Below are 9,012 nucleotides of genomic sequence, written 5' to 3'. Positions count from 1 at the left end.
TGTCTTTTAACATGACCGAATGTGTCCGGCCAGTGTGTGTGTGTGTGTGTGTGTGTGTGTGCGCGCGCGCGCGCGCGCGCGCGCACGCAAGTTCTCACCCACAGTCAACGGTATTTCTGCCAGACTCTCCTGGCTGGAGACCTAGGGGTGTGGAGATGCCCTAAGCCATGCCTCTGGGGGAGGGACAGTAAGGATCCCCTCTCCGAAAGGCTCAAAAATGGGGGACAGACTCCATCTGCCTGGCCATGTGATTTGCGTTCCCCCCAGAGAGTTGGTAAGAATAGAAGGGGGTGACGGTGGCTGCCCCCATGTAGAGCTGGATCTTCCAGGAGAGTCTGGGGGTCTGGACCCAAATCAGTTATGGAGAAGCCAAGGCCAGAGGGAGTTGCATTTTGGCAGATGGGACTAAGGTTAGACATCAGAAAGCACTTGCTCTGGTGAGGTGTGTACCAAGATAGACATCCCAGATCCCTTGCTTCCACTCTTCCCCAGGCCCTTTCCTAATACACTCCCGGCCCCCACTCCTCCTGCCCCTTTCTAGAGCCTCCCTTGTCCCTCTTGCCCTCATGATCCTAATTATTCCCGCGCCCCACACCCCCCCCCCCCGCCGCCCCAGAGTGCTTCACCTCCCTAAAGCAAAGGATGGCTCAAGCTCCGCCCCCTGCCAGTGACATCATTGTTTCCAATAGCAACTGAGGATTCTGCAAACCCAACTGCAAAAGCCCCCAGTAGGGATAATGTAAGGGCGGTCCCTGCACTTAAGTGCTGTTCTGAGCATCAGGCAGGGGAGAAGCCATGCTGTTCGCTCAGGGTCTCACTCCCTGTCCCCTGCAGTCCTCGGCACTAGGCTGACGCTGCCCCCCACCCCTCCAGAGCCAAACACGGACACCGAGGGACATCTCTGGCTCTGAGAGGCAGGGGCTCGGCTCCTGGCATGCTCCCTGTCTCCGCCCCCTTCTCTCTCAATGCCAGGGAATCATTGCTCAGGGGGGCCAACCTCCCACAGCCTGCTGCAGGCCCACATCTCTCTCTGTTCCGAGACTGAGGTCCACAGTGGAAGGACACAGCAGGCTCACAGAAAGATATACTGAGGATGCTTGGGGGCCCAGAGCTAGCCCCACCTCCACAGGGTCTGTGGTAAGTGTCCAAACTTCTGTGGCCTGTGGCAGATCAGAGCTTGGAGGCTGTGTGGTTGCATGGGGGGCTGGCAGCCAGCTCCGGTGTGGCCCAGGCAGCTCCAGGATGCTTGAGGGAGGAAAGAATTCAGCAGGGGGCTGCAGCCAGAAAGCCCGGCCCCTCCCGTCTACCCCCATCTGCCAGTCGGGTGCTGGGGCCTCTCCCATCAGCCCTGGAGGGGCGGTTTCTAAATACGCAGAAATCTGCCAGCTAGTTTTCACGCAGCTGGGAGCTTCAAGTTGGCTGTGGTGGAAACAGTTATGTCAGGGAAATTGTCAGACCTTGCAGATCGGCGCTGATGTTTTCCCTTTAGAGCGTGAGTTTACCGGCAGATCGCCACCTCCCCTGGGCTGCCAACGCTGAAGCTTTTGTCTCAAGCCTCTTGCACAGATTCCAAACATCCAGGGATGGGGTGGAGGCTATGCCCGCTCACCAGACCTCGGTCGCCTCCCATGAGCGAGTCCCTCCTGAGATCTGCCCTCCCCTTTCTTTCCAAGGGGGTTGGTGGTGCAGCCATAGAAGGCCTGGACCTCGCATTGCTCCCACTGTGACGAAAGAATCCGCCCGGACTTTGGCGCCTCTGAATCCTCCTCATCAAATTCTGTGGGGAGGACTCAGGGGCCTGGGTGTTTCCACTGGCCTGGGCGGAGAGGGAGGCCTGGGTCTGTCCCAGGCCTCCCCCAGGGGAGATGCTTGAGGCCCAGCAGGCCCTATGGAGGGAGCTGCGCCTCCCCTCCCCCACTCCGGGCACCTCCCCGCGCGCGGCTGTCAGTCACCGCACAGCCCTCCTTCGAGCCTCAGTCGATGGGCCGAGGGGTTGGCCCAAGACCCAAGCGGACTGCTCAGGGTTCTTCCGTAGGATTTTGGCCAGATCAGAAACTGGCACAAGAACCCATCTCTACATCCTCCCTGGAGGCGAATCCCTGAGAATTGGGGCCCAAGAGCCGCTGGTGGACACATTCTGCCAAGAGGAAAGCAGTTTGAGAGGAGGAGGCTGGCGGGCAGGGAGGGGTGTGCAGAAGCTAGGCAGACACCTTGCCCATGGCCAGCCCAGGGGGCAGAGGACGGGCCTTCGTCTGATGTCCACCTGCCGTGAGGGCCTGCCTCCGAATTAGGACTGGGGAAATGGGGCGGGCCGTCAGTAGGCCTGGCCGCTTGTCGACATGGACTGGCGTCGGGCTCTCTGTCCCCTGATCTGGGGACGCCCCAGGACTCCCACAGAGGACAGCCGCAGACACCAGCGATGCCGTCTGGCTTGCTCTCGTGCTGATTTCCACTCGCTTTATCCACATGGTTCCGCTACCTGCCTCCACCACGAGATCGCTCCCACCCCTGTTCCCACACTCTGGTTTCCGCTAAGAAACCAATCTGACAGAGATCGCGCTGACTTTATAGACCAGTCTGTGCAGGACTGCTAGCTTCCCAGCACTGAGTCTCTTTGGTCCATTTATTTAGACCATCTTTACTTTCGGCAACACTTCGTAGGTTTTAATGGACGGGTGTTGCTGTTATTATTTTTTTAATTTAATTTTTTTATTTTCTTAATTTACATCCAAATTAGTTAGCATGTGGTGCAGCAATGATTTCAGGAGTAGATTCCTTAATGCCCCTTGTCCATTTAGCCCATCCCCCCTCCCCCAACCCCTCCAGCAACCCTCTGTTTGTTCTCCATATTTATGAGTCTCTTCTGTTTGGTCCCCCTCCCTGTTTTTATATTATTTTTGCTTCCCTTCCCTTGTGTTCGTCTGTTTTGTCTCTGAAAGTCCTCATATGTGTGAAGTCATATGATTTTTGTCTTTCTCTGACTGACTAATTTCACTTAACATAATACCCTCCAGTTCCATTCACATAGTTGCAAATGGCAAGATTTCATTCGTTTTGGTTGCCGAGTAATAGTCCATTGTATATATATGCCACATCTTTATCCATTCATCCATTGATGGACATGTGGGCTCTTTCCATACTTTGGCTGTTGTCGATAGCGCTGCTATAAACATGGGGGTGCATGTGTCCCTTCGAAACAGCACACCTGTATCCCATGGATAAATGCCTAGTGGTGCAATTGCTGGGTTGTCGGGTAGTTCTATTTTTAGTTTTTTGAGGAACCTCCAGACTGTGTCCAGCTTGCACTCCCATGCTGTTATTTTGTTAAATTTCTTCCTAAGTACTTTATTCTCTCTGATGTAATTATGAATGGAATTGTGTTCTTCATTTTCTTTCTGGTCTATTCATTGCTGATATGTAGAAATAAAATTGACTTTTGAGTATGGGGCTTTCCAGACTCATTCATCCTAGTAGGTTTTTTTGTTTGTTGAGCCCTTAGCATTTCCAAACAGGGTCATGTTGTCTCTCAGTAGATGGTTTCCTTCTTCCTCTCCAGTCCGGGTGTCTCTTGTTTCTTTTCTTGCCCGAGTGAGCTGGGTAGACCCTCCATCCATGACAAACTGAAGTGTCTGCCTTGTTCCTGATCTCACAGGGGAAGCATTCAGTCTTTCACCAATAAGGACAATGTCAGCTGCAGGATTTGGCAGGTACCCTTACTGGGTTGAGGAAGTGCTCTCCTAGCCCCAGTCTGTTGAGAGTATTTATCAGGAATGGATGTTGGATTTTGTCAAATGCTTTTTCTGCATGTACTTTTTGTGACTTATTTTATTAATATGGTGTAGAACACTCATTTGGGAATGTCAAATCAGCCTTACATCCTGGACATAAATCCTCCTTGGTTATGTTATACTTTTTATGTGTTGACACATTGTTTGCTAATGTTTTGTAGATAATTTTTGCATTTATGTTACTAGTGGATATTGGTCTGTAGTGCCTTATGATGTCTCCGTCTGGTTCTGGTTCTGATATCAGGTTAACGCTGGCCTTGTGGAATCAGTTGGACCGTGTTTCCTCCTTTTCTATTTTCTGCAAGAGTTCATGAAGGATCGGTGTTAATTCTTCTTCAAGTTTTTGGTAGAATTCACCAGCAAAATCCTGGCCTTTTGTTGGGGAGGGAGAAGGGAGGAAGGTTTTAAAATCACGGTTCCAATTTCCTTGTAGGCATATTCATATTTTCTTTTTCTTCCTGCATCAGTTTTGGGAATTTATATGTTTTTAGGAATATATCCATTTCATCTAAACTGATTTATTGACATAAAGTTGTTCACGGTATGCCCTTTAACCCTTTCGATTTCTGTAAGGTCAGCGGTGATGTCCCCTCCTCTATTCCTTTTTTTTTCCCTTTTGTAAAAAATTTATTTTCACGTAATCTCCACACCCAATGCAGGGCTCAAACTCGACCCCAAGATCAGGAGTCGCCCACTCCAGTCAGCCAGGCTCTCTTCTTTTCCTGATATTATTTTTTCTTCATTGGTCTAAATGTTTGTCGATTTTGTCGACCTTCCCAAAGAAACAACTTTCTGTTTCACTGATTCTCTGTTATTTTTCTGATTTGTTTCACTGACGTCTTCAACTTTTACTCTTTTCTTCTCCTTGCTTTGGATTTAGTTTGCTCCTTTTCCCCTCAGCTTTGTTTTTCGTTTAAAGTGTATTTATTTGGGGCGCCTGGGTGGCTCAGTCGGTTAAGCGGACGACTTCAGCTCAGGTCACGATCTCGCGGTCCGTGAGTTCGAGCCCCGCGTCGGGCTCTGGGCTGATGGCTCAGAGCCTGGAGCCTGCTTCCGATTCTGTGTCTCCCTCTCTCTCTGCCCCTCCCCCGTTCATGCTGTGTCTCTCTCTGTCTCAAAAATAAATAAACGTTAAAAAAAATTAAAAAAAAATAAAGTGTATTTATTTGAGAGGGAGCACGCGAGTGAGTGGGAGACGGGCAGAGAGAGAGAGAGAGAGAGAGAGAATCCCAAGCAGGCTCCGCACTGTGAGTGTAGAGCCCAATGCAGGGCTCGAACCCACAAACTGTGAGATGATGACCTGAGACGAAGTCGGATGCTTAACTGACAGAGCCACCCAGAAACCCCTCAACTTCAGACATTTTAAACTTACCTAGATTTGTTTCATGGACTAGCACATGTTCTGTGCTGGAAAATGTTCCATATACATTTGAGAAGAACATATAACCTGCTGCTGTTGGGTAGAGTGTTGTATAGATGCCAGTTAGGTCAAAGTGGTTGCTAGCATCGTTCAAGTCTTCCTAACTCTTGCCGGTATTCTGCTGATACATTGTTCTGCCCATTATTGAGAGTGGAATATTAAATACTATTTTTGAATTATTTATTTTTCTCTTCGCTTCTGTAAGTTTTTACTTCATGTATTTTTAGAGCTCTGTTGTTAGGCGCATACATGTTTAATTGTTATACTGGACAATGATACACTATGAAAACAACCATAAGTGAACTGGAGTGTTTATACTCATATCAGAGGAAATTGACTTTAAGACAAAACAATGTTACTAGAGACAAAAAGTTCACCACCACCCTCAGAATTTTGAAGGTGTGCCTTTCCTTTCTGGGATCAGAGTAATGATGGCTATGGCTGGCCTGCTTTTTCTCTCTGAATTATTCTGAGACCACTGATCCTTGGAAGTCTAAAACTTCACAAGGGTGTGTCTAGCACTGGGTTTTGTTCATCCATCCTGTCTTGAAATGGGAAGGTTTTCAGCTACCAAATTTCTTATTAGGCTCCGACAATTTTCTCCGTTCTATTTCCCTCTTGTTCTCCTTGCCTAATTAACCCAGAGGGATTCTAAGTATAGTCTGCTGGACCAGCTGTAGCAGCAGCATCCCCTGGTAAGACTTAGGAGATTCAGAACCTCAGGCTTTACCCCAGAACCCCAGAGCCACAATATGCATTTTAAGACCTGCAGGGGGCATCTGGGCGGCTTAGTTGGTTACGGGCTCCGTGCTGAGCCTGAAGCCTACTTTTAAAAAGAGATCTGCATGTGGTTTGTCTGCACAAAAAGATCTGAGCAGCACTGGGGCCGACCTCTAATCTTTTCTTTCATGGTATCTTTTTGCTACCACCACACCCCTTTTAGGGTTTTATTTCATATTCTAGCAGATTTCCACTATGCTGTCTTCCAGAATAGTTACGGAGGATTTTTTCAGCAGCAATATTTTTAAAAATTTTTCTTGCTGTTTACTTATTTTTGAGAGACAGAGACAGAGCGCGAGCAGCGGAGGGGCAAAGAGAGAGGGAGACACAGAATCCGAAGCAGGCTCCTGGCTCTGAGCTGTTAGCACAGAGCCCGACACGGGGCCCAAACCCATAAACTGTGAGATCATGACCTGAGCCAAAGTCGGACGCTCAACAGGCAAAGCCACCCAGGCGCCCCTATGTTTTTAATTTCTCGTGTTCGTTTTCTTTTATGGCAAACGATTCTTATTTAATAGATGCGATGCCTCCTAGAATCTGTCACGGTGTTAAACCCCATTGATCCTGGATTCTGCTTTCAGGGGCACTGTTCTCCTTGCTAATGTGGATCTCTCTCTTCCAGCAGCTGGTTTCCTTCAGCCCTGAATCAGCCATGGTTGAATGCTCCTGGTTCAGAAAAGGTGGCTGAGGCTTTTCCAGGAGGCTGCTGTGCAGCTTTTTGTTGTTTACCCACCAGTCCCTCCCCCAACTCTAAAGGCTGCAGATCTTGGCAGCAGGCGGAGAGGCCTTAGGCTGGGCAGTCCCTAAATGCAGGGTGAAGGGACGTGGTGGAAACGGAGATTCACTGCCAGGAAAGGCTTGCTGCCCAGCCTCGGGGAGTGTGGTCAACAGGCAGCCTTAGCCGTCAGCCCCTTTGGGGCCCGCCTTGCCTGAAGGGAGTCACATCACACAAAGCCACACCCTCCCGGACACCGGTGATGAGCCGGATGAAGGTCCAAAAGGCTGACCGAGGCCTGGCAGGTTGTCACTGCCAGCTGAGCGCCCCCTCCCCTGCCCTATCCAGTGTTGAACCCCGACAGCTGTCCTGTGTCCCAAACTCCACCTCAGCGTCTGCTTCCAGAGAACTCCAGCTGGCACAGCTGTTCCCGGACTGGTCTGAGAAGGTGGGCAGTAAGATGGGCCTGGCAGTCTGAGTCAGGCCCACCCCGCTGGCAGCGACTCTTGCGCTGATGGGCAGTGGAGCTGACAGCCCCTGGTCTGAGGCGTCTGTCCAGCCGCCAACGATTGTGTAGAGATGGGGCACCCAGATGGCTGGCGCTAAGCCCTTTCCTGTTTGACAGGAAGACAATGAACACCTGGGTGCTGGGGGACAGCCACTGAATGCCAGGTGGGGCCTCCGGTCACTAGTAGAGAAGTTCTCATCCCCTTCAAGGGTGCTGGAAAGAGCCCAAGCCTTCACACTCAGGACAGCTGGATCTCAAGGACGGCTGCAGCCAAGGCAGGCCCAATGAGCCAGGGTCAGAAGCCTAGCTGGGAGCCTGGGGCTGCACACTTGGGGTGGAAATGCCCCAAAAGCTTTGACACAGACTCTCCTAACCTTTCTGAGCCTGCAGACACGGTCCCCACCCGCCCCGAGGAAGAAAAGGCAGACACTTAGCTTCCTCCCGAGATCATACCTGAGCAATCTCCCCTCCCCACCATGAGGCCTTTGCTGGGCAGAGTCCAGCAGAACCTGGCCAGCCAGCTTTGCACCCGGGGGAAAAGGATCCCACCCGAGGAACCTCAGGATCCTTCCGGCTGACATTAGGGGACCTGGGGCCAGGCTGTGGGAGTGGATGCTGGAGCCTCTGATGAGGGGTTACAACGTCCCCTGACACGGAAGATGCTGTATTTGGGAACTTTCTCCTGAGAGGCCAGATTAGAGCCTTCACCATGACCTTTAAGACTTGGCTGGACCTTGCCAGGAAACTTGAGGTGGAGAGGTCACCATTGTCACAACAAAAAGCAAGCAAGAACAGGGAAGGAGGCTCAGGGGACCTGGGAGGTTGGATGGGATGGAAACCTACACACACACACACACACACACACACACACACACACACACGAATTGGGGATGTGAGGGCCAGCAGCTCTGAGTGGGGTCCACACGACTAGTCGACCTGGAGGTGGTGAGAAAAGACGCCACATGGAGTTTGTGGCCCCCGTGGGAGAGTCACACAGGCTGTAATGAGGAAGGCCTCCATGCAAAGAGTAGGGAAGCCAGTGTCCTTGAAAACAGCACCAGGCGCAGCAGAGACAGACATGGCTCCCCAGCACTCATGACAGGAATGGTCAGGACACTTCGGAACTCCTAGAGCTTCTGGAAGGATGATGGACTCCAGGCTTCAAGCTGTCGACAGGAGAAGAGAATGGGGGCACCAGGCCCCTGCTGGGAGCTGGGACTGTGACCCCAGCCCCTCAGGCTATTCCCTCCACCGGCCCCTCAGTGCCAGGGGCTGCGGCAGGTACCCAGTGCCCAGACACCAGGGGGGCCACCTCTCCCTTGGCATCCAGTCCTGGGCATGCGTGAGGGGCCAGATCAGCAGAGCCACCCCCTGCCCAAGGCCACAAAGGGAAGGTGAGCCACCTGTCCCCGTGCCAAGACTGTCCCTGGCCAGCACCACCCCAGTCTCTGCCCAGGTCCGGTCTGTCTAGCACTGGGACAGGCCAAGGCTGGGGTCCCGCGCTCTGGCTGCAGCCTGAGAACCCGGGGCCCCAAGCCAGGCTGATTGGGGAGCAGCCAGTTAGCTGCCCCACACACTGTCCCAGGACTGTCACTGTGGCAACCAGCATGGTGACAATGACTGTTGATCATGTCATACCACCCCAGGGGTGTGGTCACCCCATGGTCACCGAATGCCACACCACAATCATTGCACAGTCCCTGTCCCGATCCCCACATCCCTGTGTCCCTGTCCCCGTGCCCCCATCCCCATGTCCTGTCCTTGTCCCGTGCCTCGCTCCTTGTGGTCCTCGCGGCCTAAC

Source organism: Prionailurus viverrinus, chromosome D4 (genome assembly GCF_022837055.1).
Source record: "Prionailurus viverrinus isolate Anna chromosome D4, UM_Priviv_1.0, whole genome shotgun sequence".
Lineage (NCBI taxonomy): Eukaryota > Metazoa > Chordata > Mammalia > Carnivora > Felidae > Prionailurus > Prionailurus viverrinus.
Note: the sequence above shows the minus strand (reverse complement) of the source record.